Raw genomic sequence first — 20,174 nt, 5'->3', positions numbered from 1 at the left:
TAGATCAGAAAGGTACAGAGACAATATACAGTAACAGTCACCTTACAGGCTAATAATGGCACTAAATTCATATCTCTCAATAGTTACCCTGAATGTTAATGGGCTAAATGGCCCAATCAAAAGACACAGGGTATCAGAATGGATAAAAAAACAAAACCCATCAGTATGTTGCCTACAAGAAACTCCTCCAGATTTAAAGTGAGGGGGTGGATAACAATTTACCATGCTAATGGGCATCAGAAGAAAGCTGGGGTGGCAATCCTTATATCAGATCAATTAGATTTTAAGCCAAAGACTATAATAAGAGATGAGGAAGGACTATATCCTACTCAAAGGGTCTGTCCAACAAGAAGATCTAACAATTTTAAATATCTATGCCCTTAACGTGGGAGCAGCAAACTATATCAACCAATTAATAACAAAATCAAAGAAACACTTCAATAATAATGTAATAATAGTAGGGAACTTTAACACTCCCCTCACTGAAATGGACAGATCATCCAAGCAAAAGATCAACAAGGAAATAAAGGCCTTAAATGACACACTGGACCAGATGGACATCACAGATATATTCAGAACATTTCATCCCAAAGCAACAGAATACACATTCTTCTCTAGTGCACATGGAACCTTCTCCAGAATAGATCACATCCTGGGGCACAAATCAGGTCTCAACCGGTATCAAAAGATTAGGATCATTCCCTGCATATTTTCAGACCACAATGCTCTGAAGCTAGAACTCAATCACAAGAGGAAAGCTGGAAAGAAACCAAATACATGGAGACTAAACAGCATCCTTCTAAAGAATGAATGGGTTAACCAGGAAATTAAAGAAGAATTGAAAAAATTCATGGAAACAAATGATAATGAAAACACAACAGTTCAAAATCTGTGGGACACAGCAAAGGCAGTCCTGAGAGGAAAATATATAGCGGTACAAGCCTTTCTCAAGAAACAAGAAAGGTCTCAAGTACACAACCTAACCCTACGCGTAAAGGAGCTGGAGAAAGAACAAGAAAGAAACCCTAAACCCAGCAGGAGAAGAGAAATCATAAAGATCAGAGCAGAAATCAATGAAATAGAAACCAAAAAAACAATAGAAAAAATCAATGAAACTAGGAGCTGGTTCTGTGAAAGAATCAATAAGATTGATAAACCCCTGGCCAGACTCATCAAAAAGAAAAGAGAAAGGACCCAAATAAATAAAATCATGAATGAAAAGAGGAGAGATCACAACTAACACCAAAGAAATACAGACAATTATAAGAACATACTATGAGCAACTCTACGCCAACAAATTGGACAATCTGGAAGAAATGGATGCATTCCTAGAGACATATAAACTACCACAACTGAACCAGGAAGAAATAGAAAACCTGAACAGGCCCATAACTAGTAAGGAGATTGAAACAGTCATCAAAAATCTACAAACAAACTAAAGCCCAGGGCCAGACGGCTTCCCAGGGGAATTCTACCAAACATTTAAAGAAGAACTCATTCCAATTCTCCTGAAACTGTTCCAAAAAATAGAAATGGAAGGAAAACTTCCAAACTCATTTTATGAGGCCAGCATCACCTTGATCCCAAAACCAGACAAGGATCCCACCAAAAAAGAGAACTACAGACCAATATCCTTGATGAACACAGATGCAAAAATTCTCTCCAAAATACTAGCCAATAGGATTCAACAGTACATTAAAAGGATTATTCACCACGATCAAGTGGGATTTATTCCAGGGCTACAGGATCAAATCAATCAATGTGATACAACACATTAATAAAAGAAAGAACAAGAACCATATGATACTCTCAATAGAAGCTGAAAAAGCATTTGACAAACTACAGCATCCCTTCCTGATCAAAACTCTTCAAAGTGTAGGGATAGAGGGCACATACCTCAATATTATCAAAGCCATCTATGAAAAACCCACCGCAAATATCATTCTCAATGGAGAAAAACTGAAAGCTTTTCCGTTAAGGTCAGGAACACGGCAGGGATGTCCATTATCACCACTGCTATTCAACATAGTACTAGAAGTCCTAGCCTCAGCAATCAGACAACAAAAAGAAATTAAAGGCATCCAAATTGGTAAAGAAGAAGTCAAACTATCACTCTTCACAGATGATATGATACTATATGTGGAAAACCCAAAAGACTCCACTCCAAAACTGCTAGAACTTGTACAGGAATTCAGTAAAGTGTCAGGATATAAAATCAATGCACAGAAATCAGTTGCATTTCTGTACACCAACAACAAGACAGAAGAAAGAGAAATTAAGGAGTCAATCCCATTTACAATTGCACCCAAAACTATAAGATACCTAGGAATAAACCTAACCAAAGAGGCTAAGAATCTATACACAGAAAACTAGAAAGTACTCATGAAAGAAATTGAGGAAGACACAAAGAAATGGAAAAATGTTCCATGCTCCTGGATTGGAAGAATAAATATTGTGAAAATGTCCATGCTACCTAAAGCAATCTACACATTTAATGCAATCCCTATCAAAATACCTTCCATTTTTTTCAAAGAAATGGAACAAATAATCCTCAAATTTATATGGAACCAGAAAAGACCTCGAATAGCCAAAGGAATATTGAAGAACAAAGCCAAAGTTGGTGGCATCACAATTCCGGACTTCAAGCTCTATTACAAAGCTGTCATCATCAAGACAGCATGGTACTGGCACAAAAACAGACACATAGATCAGTGGAACAGAATAGAGAGCCCAGAAATCGACCCTCAACTCTATGGTCAACTCATCTTCGACAAAGCAGGAAAGAATGTCCAATGGAAAAAAGACAGCCTCTTCAATAAATGGTGCTGGGAAAATTGGACAGCCACATGCAGAAAAATGAAATTGGACCACTTCCTTACACCACACACGAAAATAGACTCCAAATGGATGAAGGACCTCAATGTGAGAAAGGAATCCATCAAAATCCTTGAGGAGAATGCAGGCAGCAACCTCTTCGACCTCAGCCGTAGCAACATCTTCCTAGGAACAACGGCAAAGGCAAGGGAAGCAAGGGCAAAAATGAACTATTGGGATTTCATCAAGATCAAAAGCTTTTGCACAGCAAAGGAAACAGTTCACAAAACCAAAAGACAACTGACAGAATGGGAGAAGATATTTGCAAACGACATATCAGATAAAGGGCTAGTATCCAAAATCTATAAGGAACTTAGCAAACTCAACACCCAAAGAACAAACAATCCAATCAAGAAATGGGCAGAGGACATGAACAGACATTTCTGCAAAGAAGACATCCAGATGGCCAACAGACACATGAAAAAGTGCTCCACGTCACTCGGCATCAGGGAAATACAAATCAAAACCACAATGAGATATCACCTCACACCAGTCAGGATGGCTAAAATTAACAAGTCAGGAAATGACAGATGCTGGCGAGGATGTGGAGAAAGGGGAAGCCTCCTCCACTGTTGGTAGGAATGCAAGCTGGTGCAACCACTCTGGAAACCAGCATGGAGGTTCCTCAAAATGTTGAAAATAGAACCACCCTATGACCCAGCAATTGCACTACTGGGTATTTACCCTAAAGATACAAACATAGTGATCCAAAGGGGCACGTGTACCCGAATGTTTATAGCAGCAATGTCTACAATAGCCAAACTATGGAAAGAACCTAGATGTCCATCAACAGATGAATGGATAAAGAAGATGTGGTATATATACACAATGGAATACTATGCAGCCATCAAAAGAAATGAAATCTTGCCATTTGCGGCGACGTGGATGGAACTAGAGCGTATCATGCTTAGTGAAATAAGTCAATCGGAGAAAGACAACTATCATATGATCTCCCTGATATGACGACATGGAGAAGCAACGTGGGGGGTTAGGGGGATAGGAGAAGAATAAATGAAACAAGATGGGATTGGGAGGGAGACAAACCATAAATGACTCTTAATCTCACAAAACAACTGGGGGTTGCTGGGGGGAGGTGGGATTGGGCGAGGGGGATGGGGCTATGGACATTGGGGAGGGTATGTGCTATCGTGAGTGCTGTGAAGTGTGTAAAGCTGGCGATTCACAGACCTGTACCCCTGGGGATAAAAATACATTATATGTTTATTTAAAAAAAAAAATTGGAAGGGGAGGTGAACCATAAGAGACTATGGACTCTGAAAAACAACCTGAGGGTTGTGAAGGGACAGGGGTGGGAGGTTGGGGGAACAGGAGGTGGGTAATGGGGAGGGCACGTTTTGCATGGAGCACTGGGTGTTGTGCAAAAACAATGAATACTGTTACGCTGAAAAAAATAAATAAAATGGAAAAAAAACTAAAAAAAAAAATTGGGGAAGATTTATACACTGTTTGGCTATTAAATAACACCATAAAGATATTTTTAAAGGTATGGTAATGGTTTGTACTTGTGGTTTTTAAAAAAAGAGTACCTATATTTTAGAGATAGGTAATGATGTATTTATGGACAATGTGATACAATGTCTTAGAATTGTATCCAAAACTGAGGAAGGAGGGAATGGGTAGAGATACAGAAACCAGGATGTCATGAGTTGATAAATGTTGAGCTAGAGGAAGGGTATAGATGGGCTTTTATTATACAAATTTCCCACTTTTGTATATATTTGAAAGTTTCCATAATGGAACAAGAAGGAGAAAAAAAGGCTAGCTATTGTTTACTCTTTTCTACAACTGTGGAAGACAGATCTGAGTACACTGTTGCCTTGGCAAGAAAAGTGTTATTTATTCACTATTTCTTGCTGGAATGCTTGTTGGATTCCTTTCACTTAAATTTCAATAGCTTTACTATATCCATGTCTTGGTCTTTTAAAACTAATTCTATAAATTTTGTTAACTATCAAATTATATCTTTAGCTCTGAAATATCTTCTACTTCATGTTTTAGTAAAATTTTCATATATTCTGACTTCTTCAACAATTCTACACTCTTTTCCACATCACTCATCTTCTTTCATCTCCATTAAATTGTTGTTTTTATTATTATTTTCCACATTCTGAGATCTATAATACTCATTCAGTTGTCTGTTGTATAGTTTCTGCTCTTAATTGGTTTTAAAACATTTCAAAATTCTTCTGCAACTTCATAACCTTCCTTCTATTACTGATCTTTCTTCAAACTCCTGTTTGCCTCTCAGATGCCTCCATTTTTAATAATCTCTCTTCTCTTCCCTTTTATCTCTCACCTTACATAGTCTGTGTTTTCTTCTTTTGTCAAAAGGATAAAGCAAATAGAATCTGAAATATTTTGCTGTATGTATAAAATCTTTTTCAAGAATATAGTTTTAGATGCTTATAACAGCTTTATTCATAATTGCCAATAACTAGAGCAACAAAAGTATTCTTCCAAAGAGAATGGATAAATAAACTGTGGTACAACCAGACTATAAAATATTATCCAGCTCTAAAAATAAATAAGCTATCAAGCCAAGAAAATACATGGAGAAATTTAAGTGTATATTACCAAGTGAAAGAAGCCACTATGAAAAGGCTACATACTATATGGTTCCAACTTTATGACATTCTGGAAAAGGCAAAACTAAGGAGACAGTAAAAGATCAGTGGTTGCCAGGAGATGCTGGGGTGTGGGCAGTGATGAATAGGCAGAACACAGAGGATTTTTAAGGCAGTGGAAATACCCTGGTATCATAATGATGGATACATATTATTCATTATATATTTCTTCAAACCCCACAAGATGTACAACACCCAGAATAATAGAAACTATGGTCTTTGGGTGATAATAATGTGTCATTGTAGGTTGACCGAGTGTCACAAATGTACTACTCTAGTGGGGAGTGTTGTTAATGGGGAAGATTATGCATGTGTGGAGGCAGGAGGTATATGGGAAGTTTCTATGCTTTCTGCTCAATTTTGCTGCCCTAAAAAATAAAGTCTATTTCATACATTTTTCTTCTCTCTGCATCGGAACACTTCATGTTCAATTTAATTATGAAGTCTTTTCATAGGCCTCTCTTCAAATTTCCTTATTTTGCAAAGATGGCAAGACCATCTATGTCTAGCATTTCTTCAGAAAAACAGGGCAAGGGGATTTTTAGGCATCCTTGTTTTTTACTTGTATGCTATTAGAGAAATTCCTTTTTTCCCAAGATTTTATTTATTTATTTGGGAGACAGAACATCCACACATGAGTGGGAAAGGGGTAAAGGGAGAGAATTTCAAGCAGACTCTGTGTTGTGCACAGAGCCAGACCCCAGGCTCAGTCTCACAACCCTGAGATCATGACCTGAGCTGAAACAAAAGTTCAACAGAGCTCCTTAAGGAAACTCTTTTAATGCTCAAACTGGAGGACATGCTGCTTATGTGTTAACATAGTATATAAGAGGAGAGGGGCCCACTAGGGCTATGAATGACCTCAGCAGGCTAACTTCACCTCCTGCATGCTTTCTCTTCTGTTTTTCTTTTTTTTAAGGATTATATTTATTTATTTGACAGAGAGACCACAAGCAGGGGGAGTGGGAGAGGGAGTAGCAGGCTGCCTGCCAAGCAGGGAGCCCGACGCGGGGCTTGATCCCAGCACCCTGGGATCATGACCCAAGCCAAAGGCAGAGGCTTAACAACTGAGCCACCCAGGCGCCTCTTCTTTTCTGTTTTTAAAGAAGCCTCTGGGTCAGCAGCTAGATTTGTTGAAACCAGTCTTCTTCCAGGTACCTCAACAGTCTTATTATTCTGGACCAGTCAACAAAACCAACGTTCCAGTCACAGAGCCTCTCACTCTGTAAAAGGGTTCTACTATTCTAGATCAACAGGTCCTGAAATCCCCAAATCAGTTTCATCTTGGAAGTGACTGGAGTGTTCTGTCAACTCGCTGCAGTTATCGCTACTGCAGCTTTTCTGTTCCTTTTCCCTGAGTTACTAGCGCCAGTGCCATTATGACATATGGGATAAGGCATCCATGTGACTCAATAGGGCCCTACATGGGGTTTGACTGCTCAGTTTCTCAGACTGCTTCTCCAAGTCCTGAAAGGGTCATGTCCTCCAAGATACCAACTGCTTATTTTTTCTGAGAGAATCTTCTTTAGCTCCAGTGATTTACAAATAGATTCTTCTTTAGTCATGCCCTGCCCACACTGATTCTAGCATTTTAAGCATTTTAAGTTAGTGGCAGTTTTATGGGGTTATTCCTCAGGTTCCAGCTTGGTGCAGATTTCCCTCTATTTTTACATTTTCTAGATATTTTTCTTAGAATAGAAAGGGATACTTCCCCTCCCCCAATCCTCAAGCAAACATCCTTTCCAGAAAGTTCCAGAAAGAACAGTCACATTTCAGATAATAATTTTAAGTGCTCTGAAAAAGCAGTGTTCTTTACCCATCTTTTCTTAATAGGTATCCTTGAAACTCCTTTTGATTGATTTCAATGCAAACACCTCTACCACAATAAATAGAAAGTTGCCAGGGATAAGTTTTTATTATCTCAAAGTGAGTGCAGTCTCAATAGACAACTAAACATGATGCTCAATTGTTGCTAGGAAAAATGACTTAAGGACTAGTATCCTAAAAGCAAAAAACAAAAACCAAACAAAAAACCCTTCGCCCTTCGTTTGAGGCAGATGTCTTCTAACACTAAACTGTCTAGTAAACAGAACATCTCATAGAAGGTTAACTCACTTAGTTACTCAGAGAGACACTGTTGTACCTTAATTAGTCTTGCTGAATTCATCAAGAATTCATATTACTTTAAAATTAAAACTCTCGTGGGTTTGTTAATGAAAATTTTCTGTTAGATGATCGGTAATACTGCTTTGAAACTTTGCCAGGTCAAAGTTATTAGAGCAATGTTTCAGAGAAAAGAATTTGAGGGTCTTTATTTTCCAATTTGTTTAGGTTGTTTTCAGATGAAAATGTTTACCCCAACCATTTACTCCTTCACTTTCCTTTTTGTGAAGGTGAGATGATTATCTCTTCAACTACAACTCTTTTTTTCATTTTCATTGTAGATAATTAATTATACTATCCACACAATTGACCATCAAAGCACATGGGTTTTTCTCTAGATAGCAGTATAAAGAACATGACAGTTTTATACCAAGAATTCTCTGCTGTCCAAATATTATCAACATTACAGTTGTAAGAAATAACTTGGAAGGATGCCTAAAGAATAAGCAGTTCATTAATTCCTTCTAATATCACAAATTTTATCCTTGCATTAGTTAGACCATGAAAAAGCTGCACACTTACACTATGTTGTCTCAGATCTTCACTGAAGTGCTTCCTCTGAATTACATTTTGGGGTTATGCCATCATTTTGCTCCAAGGAAAACAGTGTTGACAATAACAGTGGTAATTTTGATGCCGATATTATTCTTGCTGAGACTGGTACTCCCATGGTCTTCCCCTAGCACCCTTCTGTCTTTAACCAGCTGGTATCAACTCAATGCTTCCATTTGCTCAGATCAAAAACTTTGGGGCCATCACTGCCTCCTCTTTTCCTTTGATATTCTACACGTAATCCTTCATCACATTTTCTTGCCTCTTCTCTCAAAAAAAAAAAAGGTCCAGATGATAATTAGTTTTCATCATCTCTACTGCTACCATTATATAAGCTATGATTCCTACTAACCTGGATAAACCCAAAAGCCTCCTGCCAGAAGAATCAGATGACCTCACTAAAATCTAAGTCAGATCGCATCACTTCTCCAATTCTCCAGTAACCCCCATCACTTGCAGAAAGCAACAAAGCATTTACAAGGTTCTTCCGAATCTGGCCCCTCATTAGCTCCTGGACCTCACCTGCTGTCATTCTCCTCATTCCTTTGCTTCAGCCAAACTAGTCCCATTGTAATCCCTCAAAGACTTATGAACAGCCTTTTGCCTAGCATGCCTTTTTTCACATATACTCATTCTTTCTCACTGACCCATTACGAGAGACCTCTAACCAGCAATCTTATTGAAAACTGAGACCATCCACACTCATCTTTGACACTATTTACCCTCATTCTTACTTTTTCCCTGCACTTACGGTCTCCTACCATACTATGCATTTTAACTTCAATATATTTTTTTTAAGATTTTATTTATTTATTTGACAGAGAGAGAGATCACAAGTAGATAGAGAGGCAGGCAGAGAAAGAGAGAGAGAGGGAAGCAGGCTCCCTGCTGAGCAGAGAGCCCGATGCGGGACTCGATCCCAGGACCCTGAGATCATGACCTGAGCCGAAGGCAGCGGCTTAACCCACTGAGCCACCCAGGCGCCCCTTACTTCAGTATTTTGACTGTTGTCTGCCTCCTCCTAGTTTAATGCAAACTCTCAATAAGTAGGGATTTTGATCTGCTTTGTTCACTGTGTTTGTGGGCCCACATCTATGTAAGTTGCTTCATCTCCTTTTGGAACCAGGCCCAGTCCAAACTCACCAAACAACCCAACAAAATATGCATACATAAGCCTGGAAGAAAACATGCAAATAAAGAGAGATAAATGAAAGGTAAATAATTCAGAGTTAGAACGATACTATGTTCAAGGTTTGAAGTATAACCTTTAAATGATATTCAAATGATCTTTCTATTGAATATCCTGAAGGCTGAATTAAAATCTGTTCTACCAAATTTCTCTTTCCTGCAAAATACATTACACATCTTAATGCAGTTGTGAGGAATAACCAATAATTTAGTGTGAAGCACTTTATTCATCTAAGTCCTTGCTGAATAGTCGTTACTATTATTAATTATGTATTTTCAGTTCTGTACTCTGAACTTAAAATGTGATCTTAGGTATTATTTCCCTTCATTTGTTTTCTTTTTTTTTTTTTAATTTTAAAAAGTAGTTACAGAACATGGGGAACTGAATAATAATAATCACATCATGTTCTCAGTTAATGTGCATTTTACCATTAAAGTAGTCAAGAAAATATTGTTCATCTATATATGTAGAACAAACACATCTTGCAAACTCTTTATAGCCCTTTTTAGTGCCTTTCCAGCTCCACTTCCAGCATAATTCTGGGATGTTACGTCTTAAATCTGGACCATTTCTATTAAGCAGGAAGAGCATATTCCTTGAATGGATGCTCACAGATAAAATCTGCTTTTTTCCAGTGGTTCTCTCAGGATAATCTGCCTTTAGTCCTTGAGCTCCTGTAGGGATTCAAGATTGGAAAATTTAATTTCTATGGTACTATGCACTTCCTGGTGCCCATAATTCTCTTTAAAGAAAAATACAAGGTCTACTATCTTGTACAGTACTTCCAAAATATCCAAATGATTTCCAGTTTGTAAAAAATGTTGAAATAAACAGGCTCTCAGGTAGTTTACAGTGTCATTTTAAAATTTAGTTTTCTTTAGATAGTTGAATTTAAAGAGTAATTAATGTTATATAAAGGCTTTATAAAAACTTCCAAAGAGCTTAAAGTTTTAGGCCTTAACTCTCTTATTTATTCATAGACACTCTAAAGAAGCTATTGCAGTAGAAAATGGCATTTTTGTTTATAGTTTCCATGTTATGTGCCTTTTATAAATGTTAACATTTATAATGTCATATATTTTTTGAGATTCGAAAGAAAGTCAAAATTCATGCTAAAAAAGAAAAAGCTAAATTCTTCAGGTTAAGGTCGATCTGTAACCTCATAAAATTTTTTGATAAAATTTTCAATTTTAAGAAGTTGTTAAGAAGGATGATTTGTAGGATCTAATCTCAACCTATTAAATCCAACCTTATCTAATGTGTTTAGTCTAATGGGCTTTCAAGAATTTCTGCATCAAACTCTTTCATCAAAACCTCCATCTGACCCCCTCTGCATGAAATACTAATGATTTATTTTGCACACAATTTAGCTCATATTAGGGTCAGTTAATACTATTAAGCCATGGCCCCATTTATTCACTCTACTGCAGCTGACTACAGATGGTAGGAAGCTAGAAAAATGAGAAGTATTATGATATGAATAGCCAATGGCCTGAAAGAGAAGAAACTTGAAATCAGACCAGGACAGAGGAATGAGCATTTTTCCCTTAACTTTATTGACTGGAGAGAAATTTAGGGATAACATGCTACAGGTATTAGAAAGAAACAAGGCTGGCATTCCGAGATTTACCTAAACTTTGCCAATTCCCTTTGGTCTCAATGGCTTCATCTGGGTAGTGACATAAAGCAAAGGGTTGGACTACTTGACTGTTGACATTAATATTCTGTGATTCCAAAATTAAAGGCGATCATGATGACTTGGTAAGTACAGAATTGGTTATCCCAAGAAAAGTATTAGGAATCTGTTGTGAGTGGTATATTAAAGTTACTAATACCATATTGTATATTTGAAAGTTGCTAAAAGGCAAGATTTTAAAAGTTCTCATCACATAGAAAAATGGTAAATATGTGAGCTGATGGGTGCCTCAACTAAACTTATTGTGGTAAACATTTTGCAACGTATACACATATCAAATCATTATATTGTATACTTTAAACTTATACAATGCTGTATATAAATTATATCTCGATAAAACTGAGGAATAATGCTACTTTTTGCCAACAGCTCCTTGCAAAGGAGTTTATGATCAATATACTGTCCAACAGTTTTAATGGTAAATATAAGTTGGATTGAAACTTCTACCCATTTTACCTTTTTATTGTGAGCTATATTTACAGAATATAAAAAACTTTCATAGAAAGTTTAATCAATATTTATAAAGTGAGGTATAACAATCAATCAGGTCAAAAAATGGAACATCATTACACCCAGATGCCCTCCCCAACCCACTCAAATTTTTCTAACCACAGCTCTTTCTTTCACAGAGAGGTAACCACTATCTTGACTTTATAGCACTAATTTCCTTATCTTAATCACGTTACCCCTACTTAATTTATCTTTGTCTATCTTTGAGCTTTGTACAAATGGAATTGTATTTTGTGTTCCTTTGTGATTTTCAAGGCTTTTTTTTTTCTTTATTTAAAAAGAAGTTTTGAGAGTGAATGAGATAAAGAGAGAGCAGGGAGAAGGTCAGAGGGAGAAAGAAAATCTCAAGCAGGCTCCACATTGCCCAGAGCCCAATACAGGGCTCGATCTCAAGACCCTGAGTTCATGATCTCAGCTGAAATAAAAAGCCAGACCAACTGAGCTATCCAGGCACCCCTGACTTCCAGTTTTATTCAATATAATGTTTGGAAATTTGAACTATGGCAGATTTTTTATTTCAATTGTACAATATTCTATCATACAACTCTACCACACTTTTTAAAATCCATTCACTGGTAAAGAACATTTGGTTTGAGGGGCGCCTGGGTGGCTCAGTGGGTTGGGCCTCTGCCTTCGGCTCAGGTCATGGTCTCAGGGTCCTGTGATCGAGCCCCGCGTCAGGTTCTCTGCTCAGCGGGGAGCCTGCTTCCTCCTCTCTCTCTGCCTGTCTCTCTGCCTGCTTGTGATCTCTGTTTGTCAAATAAATACATAAATAAAAAAATCTTTAAGAACATTTGGTTTGAATCCATTTTGGGAATATATTAAAGAATACTACTATGAACATAATATATATTTATTATGCAGCACATAACCTGCCTTTCTCTTGAAAATTATATATATATATATAGGAATTCAGGGTCACAGGATATGCATATCTTCAACTTAATTAGATAATGCTACACCATTTTGCAAAGTGGTTTTGCAAATTTACATAATTACCAGCAGTACATGAACATCCCTGATAGTTTTGTTACTATCTGATTGAGTAAATTTATTGAGTTACTTTATTATACTCGTTCACTCATCCATCCATCATTCATTCAATAATTTTCAAGATTTTCTATGTCTTAGTCAGTGTGGCAGGCCCTGGGAATTTGAAAATAAATATAAGAGACACACTTCACTGTGTCCATTCCAAACTGAAATAATGATAAACAAATCCCAAGTGCCCCTCAGGATTCAGATTTCCACCAGCACTCCAGTGGGTCAAGGAAACTCTGAATATGGGTCGCCTGGGTGGCTCAGTTGGTTTAGCATCTACCTTTGGCTGGGGTCATGATCCCAGAGTCCTGGGATCAAGCCCAGCATCAGGTCTCCTGCTCTGTGGGGAGCCTGCTCTTCCCTCTCCCTACTTATGCTCTTCTCTCTCTCACTCTGTTAAATAAGTAAATGATCTTAAAAAAAAAAAAAACACTATGAACATGATTTTTCAGGAAAGATCCTACTGCAGAGATAAAGAACCTAGTGCCTGCATCATCCTGGTAATAATCAGAGATCATATTTAATAGCAGTTCAAGTTGCTTCACTTCTATTCTACTGGGTTGATACGTGCATTTTATATTTGAGGACTACTTTTCTTTCATGTCACAAGAAATAATTTCCTGTATTGTTGCTTTGGAGGTTATAGGTTACATGTCTTAGTTTGACAAATTACTGGTAGAATGAAGAAAAGATGCCTCAAAGCAGCAACAAATGGCATAGCATGCTTCATTTCAGAATAATATTCAATCAGTTCAGTTTTTAAATAGGAACTCTTATTTCATTTAAATTCAATGGACACACTTTTCTGAGTGTCTCTGTTTTTGCACATGCATCTACTGTGCTCATAATTACAAAATCAGTGCATTTAAATCATGTACAAAGTCACTGAATCATTACAGCGTTGGTACTCAGATACAAATGTACATTTGTGTGCATAAATATAGAAAGAAAAGAGAAAAAGAACCTGAGAAAATCTGGCATTGAATATCAAGTAAAAGACTGAGCAGCATAGCAATTCTCTTATTCCCACACTAATTTGCCAGAGGAGTTAATTCTGGTGACCCAAGTCTGGCAGTGGTCCACATAGCATGCAACTGGAGAATTATATGTCATCTGTAGATGTGTGAAAAGGGGATTTTTCTAAACTATATTACTCTACACTATACTTAATCCTTTAAAAGTCATATGATTTGGAGATAAATGTTTCTTTTAAATAGGTATTTTTGTTTTTGTTTTCTTTTGGTAGGATTCACTTAAGTAGTCTTTGGGGGGGGCATTTAAACCCTTGCAGAATGTCTTGATTATTTTATGCAACTTGTCACTGCACTACTTCAGAAAATATGAAAAAAGCATGAATCACATACAAAATAACAATCAAAGCAATTGTAGCCTTCGTGTAAATGGTAACTGCCAACAGAATATATAAAGCTCATAGTTTTAGATTTGCGCTCTTCAGGACGCAAACAGCAGGGTTCTTTCTGCCATCAACAAATAAAAGACTGTGCAGACTTTGTCAAGTGCTCATCATCCAGAGTGGTTGCCAGTACTGTTTACAGTCACAAATACAAATTATTTACTGCAGCGTATTAAGTAATAGGGTAGATTTATAGTAGCAGGAGAGGCCTATAAAACCAGTGGCAAGATGTAGCTTGTAGAAGTAAACAAATTAACCCAAAGGAGCAGCTGGGGAAAGAAAGGCAGGCATATGTGTGTGCATTTGGTTAAAATACATTTGGTTAAAATGTAATGTGGACTTCAAAATGGTGGGAAAAGAAGTCTCTTCCTTCTCCTATGCTCACCCCAAGGCACAGAATCTAAACAGGATACTTTCAAATTTCATTGTGTGTCTGCTGCTGGAAATCAGGTATAGTATATGTAAGTCTTCTATTATTGCTATAAGTCCACAATCCTTCATAACAACCCCCATGGCTATAAAAGGGAATGGCTGTTACAAAAGTGTGTGTTTTCATTGTCAGCTACAGAAAAATGAGCAGGGGATGAGAGAGCCCTAGGACTTACAGACTTGCCTCAATCTAAATATGGTTTGCAAACTATTTTTGCTTTATCATTTTGGAAATCACTACACACACACATGTGTGCCCACATTACTGTAGAGCACAGTTCTGAAAGTTTCAAGTTTAAAAAAAAGGCTCTTCCTTGGGTTACATAATTTTAATTATGTCTTCCTTCTGGCATTTTAGCAGGTGGCATTTCAGTGATCAATGAAGCTCTGGCATCTGCGCTTCCTTGTATATTATGCTAGTCTGCCAGTCCACTGATCTAGAATTACATTACTGTCACCATCATTTTTAGATGCCTATAAAAACCAGGTCTTCTGGCACCTTGCCTCATTTTCTAGCATGAGAGTTATCCCAAATTCCCTTATATTATATTCTTAAGGAAACATTTTTGTTCCAAAATTATTTTTCTTTACCCCTTTGCTTCTTTTAAGACCTTTAAACTTATGGCATGTGTAGTACTCAAGACAGATTGGAACAGACATGTCAGGACAAAAAACTTAACATTAGAAACTTAATAAATTGTAGTTGAATGATTGGAGATGCCAAATGTGCCTGGGAAATATGGCATCTGGACATTTCAAATCACTTCCACCCTGCATAATGTCACTTTGTGTATGTCTTTGGCTTTGGTGTGGTGTTTAAAACATGTCATGTCTACCATTTCATCTGATCTTCACAGCATTCTTGTAAACTAGGCAGGAACGGTATTCATTCAATGTTTACTGAATATCTCTTATGTGCCGGGCACTGTTCTTGGCACTAGGGATAGCAAAATAAATAAACAATACTTCCCTGTTTAAAGGAAGAGGGATATTATTCTAGAGGTTATCATTGCCAATCTGCAATTGTGGAAACATAGATGTTGGTTTCCAGGTTACTTGTAACACTTCTTCTGATTGGTGCTAATTACTGCAAAGTATGATGATGACAAACCCTGAGTGGAAATATTCAGTTTGTTCATTTGAATGGAAACTCTCAGCTTGTGCTTTACAATATAGGATGCGAACTTTATTTTTTTTTATTTTTAACACCTTTATTGAGAAATCATATATCATACAGCTCACCCATTTAAAGTATACAGTTCAGTGGTTTATGGTGCAATTACAGAGTTGGGCAACCATGATTACAATCTAATTTTAGAACATGTTTATCACTCCAAAATGAAACCCCATGTCCATTAGCAACCACTGCTCATTCTCCCCAACTCTCAAGCCCTTGGCAAGCATTAATCTGCTTTCTGTTTTATTTATTTATTTATTTATTTTATTTGTTTATTTACAGCCTAACAGTGTTCATTGTTTTGGCATCACACCCAGTGCTCCATGCAGTACGTGCCCTCCCTATTACCCACCACTTGGTAGGATGAGAACTTTAAATAAGCTCTTTAAAGGATTTGAAAATTTTAATTGCACTGGGGAAAAATACTTTTGTTATATGTATCAGATTTGTTGCATCAACTGATCCCAGTGAGTTGTGAGCAGAAAACAATAGATTCTTTCTCACTAAGTCCCCTTCAGACAATCACTGTAACATCTTTCTTCCTTTCTTCTTCTTTTTTTTTTAGATTTTTTTATTTATTTGACAGAGAGAGATTATGAGTAAGCAGAAAGGCAGGCAGAGAGAGAGGAGGAAGCAGGCTCCCCGCTGAGCAGAGAGCCGGACGCGGGGCTCGATCCCAGGACCCTGAGATCATGACTGAAGGCTGAAGGCAGAGGCTTAACCCACCAAGCCACCCAGGTGCCCCCTTTCTTCTTCTTTTTAAAGTTGTTTTCTGGTATTTCAAAGACTAGTCCAGTATAATGTAATCACTCATTCAGTTGAAAAATTTCTCTTTCTCCCAGCTGAAGCCTGGACTCAAGACACCCATATGAGCAGGGGTTACAGCCAGCTTCTTTAATCCTCACCTCACTCTTCTGGGCTTTTCCCCCATTCACAGTGCTGCCTCTTGATTCATCAGGTTGGACGGGGGAGACAAGGAGAAGCAAAAAAGTAGACAGGCCTCACTTGACTGGTATAGGTATAACCTAACCCTGGGGCCCTATGGATTTTGATGTCCAAATGCTGTTTTCTTTTCTTTTTTTTTTTTTTTTTTCTTCTGGGATGCTTCTGAGGGATTTTCAGACTCCTGTTGCTGGAGGTCTTCCAACTGCAATTCTCTGACATGGCTAAGTCCTTCTGGGTAATGATTCTGTGTCTTTCCTCAATCCTTTTTTGCAGTAGTTCACCTCACATGAATTCCAAGTAAATCACCTCGCCCTCAAAGGTGATCTATCCCATGACTCTTGGCTGGTGTCCCCTTCAGACCTAAGCCTGGGACCCTTCTATGGAGTCCACATCAGGCTCGTGGGGAAAATGTACTTTTGGACTGCCAAGCTCTAGAAGGAGAGGCCATTCCCAGAATGGTGCTCTGACTCTGCTCTCAAAGCTGAGCTCTCCTGCCACCTCCCTGCCAGCCACTGACCTTAATACTTTTATAGGCGTGAATCAGATACCCATACACAACTTCATTCTCCAATCTCCAGGAGACTCAAGTGAAGCATGCCCGAGGTTTCTTTGGAATTTTCCCTTATTTGGCATGAAGTGAAGGAGAAAGAACCCCTTTCCTCTGCACCGAAGATGGGAAATGCTACAATATTCCATCTAGCTTGTCTCTGAAGAAATCCCATTTATCACACTTCATCAACACGTAAGCCAAATGGACACTGTCTTGGTTCTGACTGCCATAACAAAATACTATAGACGAAGTGGCTTAAACAACAAACATTCATTTCTCACAGTTCTAGAGGCTGGGAAGTACAATACCAAGGTACCAGAAGATTTGGTTCTTTTACTTATTCTTTTTTCTTTAAATAGGTTCCACAATCAATGTGGGGCTTGAACTAAAGACCCTGAGATCAAGAGTCACATGTTCTATCGACAGATATAGTCAGTTGCACCCAAATTTAGTACTTAGTGAGGGCTTTCTTCCTGCCTTACAGATGGCTTGTCCCCTTGCTATGTCTTCACAGGAAGTAACGAAGGTGTGGTGGGGGTGTGGAGAGAAAGAGAGAGAGAGAGAGAGAGGAAGGAGCATACTTCCTTGTGTCTCTTAGGTCCCTAATCCCATCATGAGGGCTCCACCTTTATAATCTAATTACTGCCCAGAAGTTCCATCTCCAAAATCATCGCACTGAGGTTGGGGCTTCAATGTATGAATTTTGGAGGAACACAATTCAGTCCATAACAGAGGTTAATGTGCCAATTCTCCTCCAAACCATCCTTGGTCACCCGTTTTGAAGATCTGCTTGTAAAATAGGAACTCTATTTGTGGTGGGGGTACTTAGACTCATTTTTATCAGTTTTGTTAATTCCTCAGCCATGGTGAGACAGGAAGAATAACATCTGAACACCCTTTTAATATATGAATGTTTAAAAAACTTACCTCTTTCATTTAATAGAGCCTTGTCTTTTCTTTTAAATACTGTTTGTCTCATATTTGCATTTTTTTATTGTTTGTGTTCCCTGTATTTTTCATATATATAAAAATCATTTAACTCTAGAATAAATGACCTGTCCAGTAGAACTTTTTGTGATGATGGAAAATTCTGCCCTGTCCAATATGGTAGCCAATATCTATCTCTGACTACAGAGTATATGTAATGTGGCTAATGCAACAAAGATGTGAATTTCTAATTTTATTTACTTTAAATTTTCATGTAAATTACACTATATTAAATTAAATTAAAAACTTAATTAACTTTAGATTTAAATAGCCACATACATTTAGGATTTACCTACCAGATAGATAGTATAGTACCAAAAGATCAAAATTTTGATCTTTTTCTTTTGCCTTATATAGCAAATATCCAGAATGATGTACCACTGATAGTGCACTATGTTTTTCTACTCAGTAAATGCTGAAAGACTGTTTTTTCAATATTTCACATAGCCAAAATTAGGACTTAAGTATGTCTAGTTGGTGATATTAGAAAAAGTCACTTACTTGCAATAATATTCCAATACCAAATGATGTCCCTTCCTATTTGCTACTGCCACTATGCCTATGCCCTTCTCTACTTCATGTAATAAAGTGATTTTGGAAGGTAGGACTTGACATAGTGTACATCCTTTATTCTTCAAAGAAGCTTTAGAGCAATGACTATATAAGATCTAAGACTGAATGCTACTAGAACAAGGATACAATAGTTCATATGGTTTCCAAGGCCAATCCTCATGAAAAAAAAGATGGACTGCAGTGGCCAAGTTGAGAATCACATAGTTTATATCTATTTCAAAACACTCTAAAGGTATAGAGGACATACTTAAGTCATGCAGTGCTCACTACTCTTTTCAGGCTAACTCCCTGTGTGTAGTGAATTTTCCTGTTTTATGGATCTGTCCTTGCTTCTTGCAATGTACAATGTCTTTATACATACAAAACCATACCTCTTTTGGTAATTGTATTCTACATCCAATTGGCTATTCCTGAGATTTACTAGGTGCCTCCATGTTACTTTTAGTTAATCTAGGAGACTTACAGTTTTTCTGCTTGTGTGCGTGTGTGTGTGTGTGTGTGTGTGTAGTTACGACTTGTTAGTTCGCTGAAACATCCGGGATCTATCCAGTGTTCACAGTTTAAGTAGAATATCATTGACATTGAGCTTCAGTGCATATGTTATGAGCATATGCCAAGATTTTGTCGGTTACTAATTCTGTCCTTTGAAACAATGGGTGGCACAGAAACAATACTGATGCCAATGCATAGAAATCATATGTGAATTCTGAATCATTTGTAAATTTCCAACAACCCTTTAGACTACTACAAAAAACCTTCCATTTGTTTCAGAACTCACTTTGAAGTTATGTTCTAAGGGATGGAGGGAAACCAGATATCAATTTTCTGGGACTAATCCTATAGGAGATAACCCGTCAAGATTTTAAATCCTCAGAACAAATTCTAAAGAAAAAAATATGTTTTGCTTCTGGACATCAACTATTCTGATTGTAGTGGTTTTAATCCACTCCAGTAACTTCATATAATATAGTATTATTGGAATCTGCCGGTAAATAATATTATTATCAGACTCATTGGTTTTGACATAATCAGGTCCATGGCACTGTTTTGGACTAAAGGTGCTGAATTAAGTCAACAGCCACAGAAAATAGTAAATGCAATTATCAACGCATATTTTCAGAGTTGAAGAGGCTATCAGATACATACCTTAGTGCATTAAAACACTGTAACACAGGTATGATTTAAAATTCTTCATTCCTTGAGACTGAATCATGACATGAATAAAAACATTCTGTTCCAACTTCTCCCTAAAGACTATTCCAGCTGCTTTATTTTGTATCAGTCTTTTACATTTTTCAGAATCTTATGGTACTTGTTGCTATTACCTAATTTGGCAATTTAATGTCTTATAGTATCACTCTCTTTTACAGATTGTGCTTATGGACAGAGGACATGACTCAAATATTTTCTATATTTTTCATAGCACCCA

At 37.3% G+C, this 20,174-nt stretch overlaps 1 protein-coding gene across 1 annotated transcript in view; it reads right to left on the bottom strand.

Annotated features, from left to right (window-relative positions):
- Positions 1 to 20,174, bottom strand: part of B3GALT1 (beta-1,3-galactosyltransferase 1) — a 531,881-nt gene that overhangs the window by 398,312 nt on the left and 113,395 nt on the right. The window lies entirely within an intron of this gene.

This window comes from Meles meles, chromosome 9 (genome assembly GCF_922984935.1).
Source record: "Meles meles chromosome 9, mMelMel3.1 paternal haplotype, whole genome shotgun sequence".
Lineage (NCBI taxonomy): Eukaryota > Metazoa > Chordata > Mammalia > Carnivora > Mustelidae > Meles > Meles meles.
This window is presented reverse-complemented; position numbering and strand designations above follow the sequence as displayed.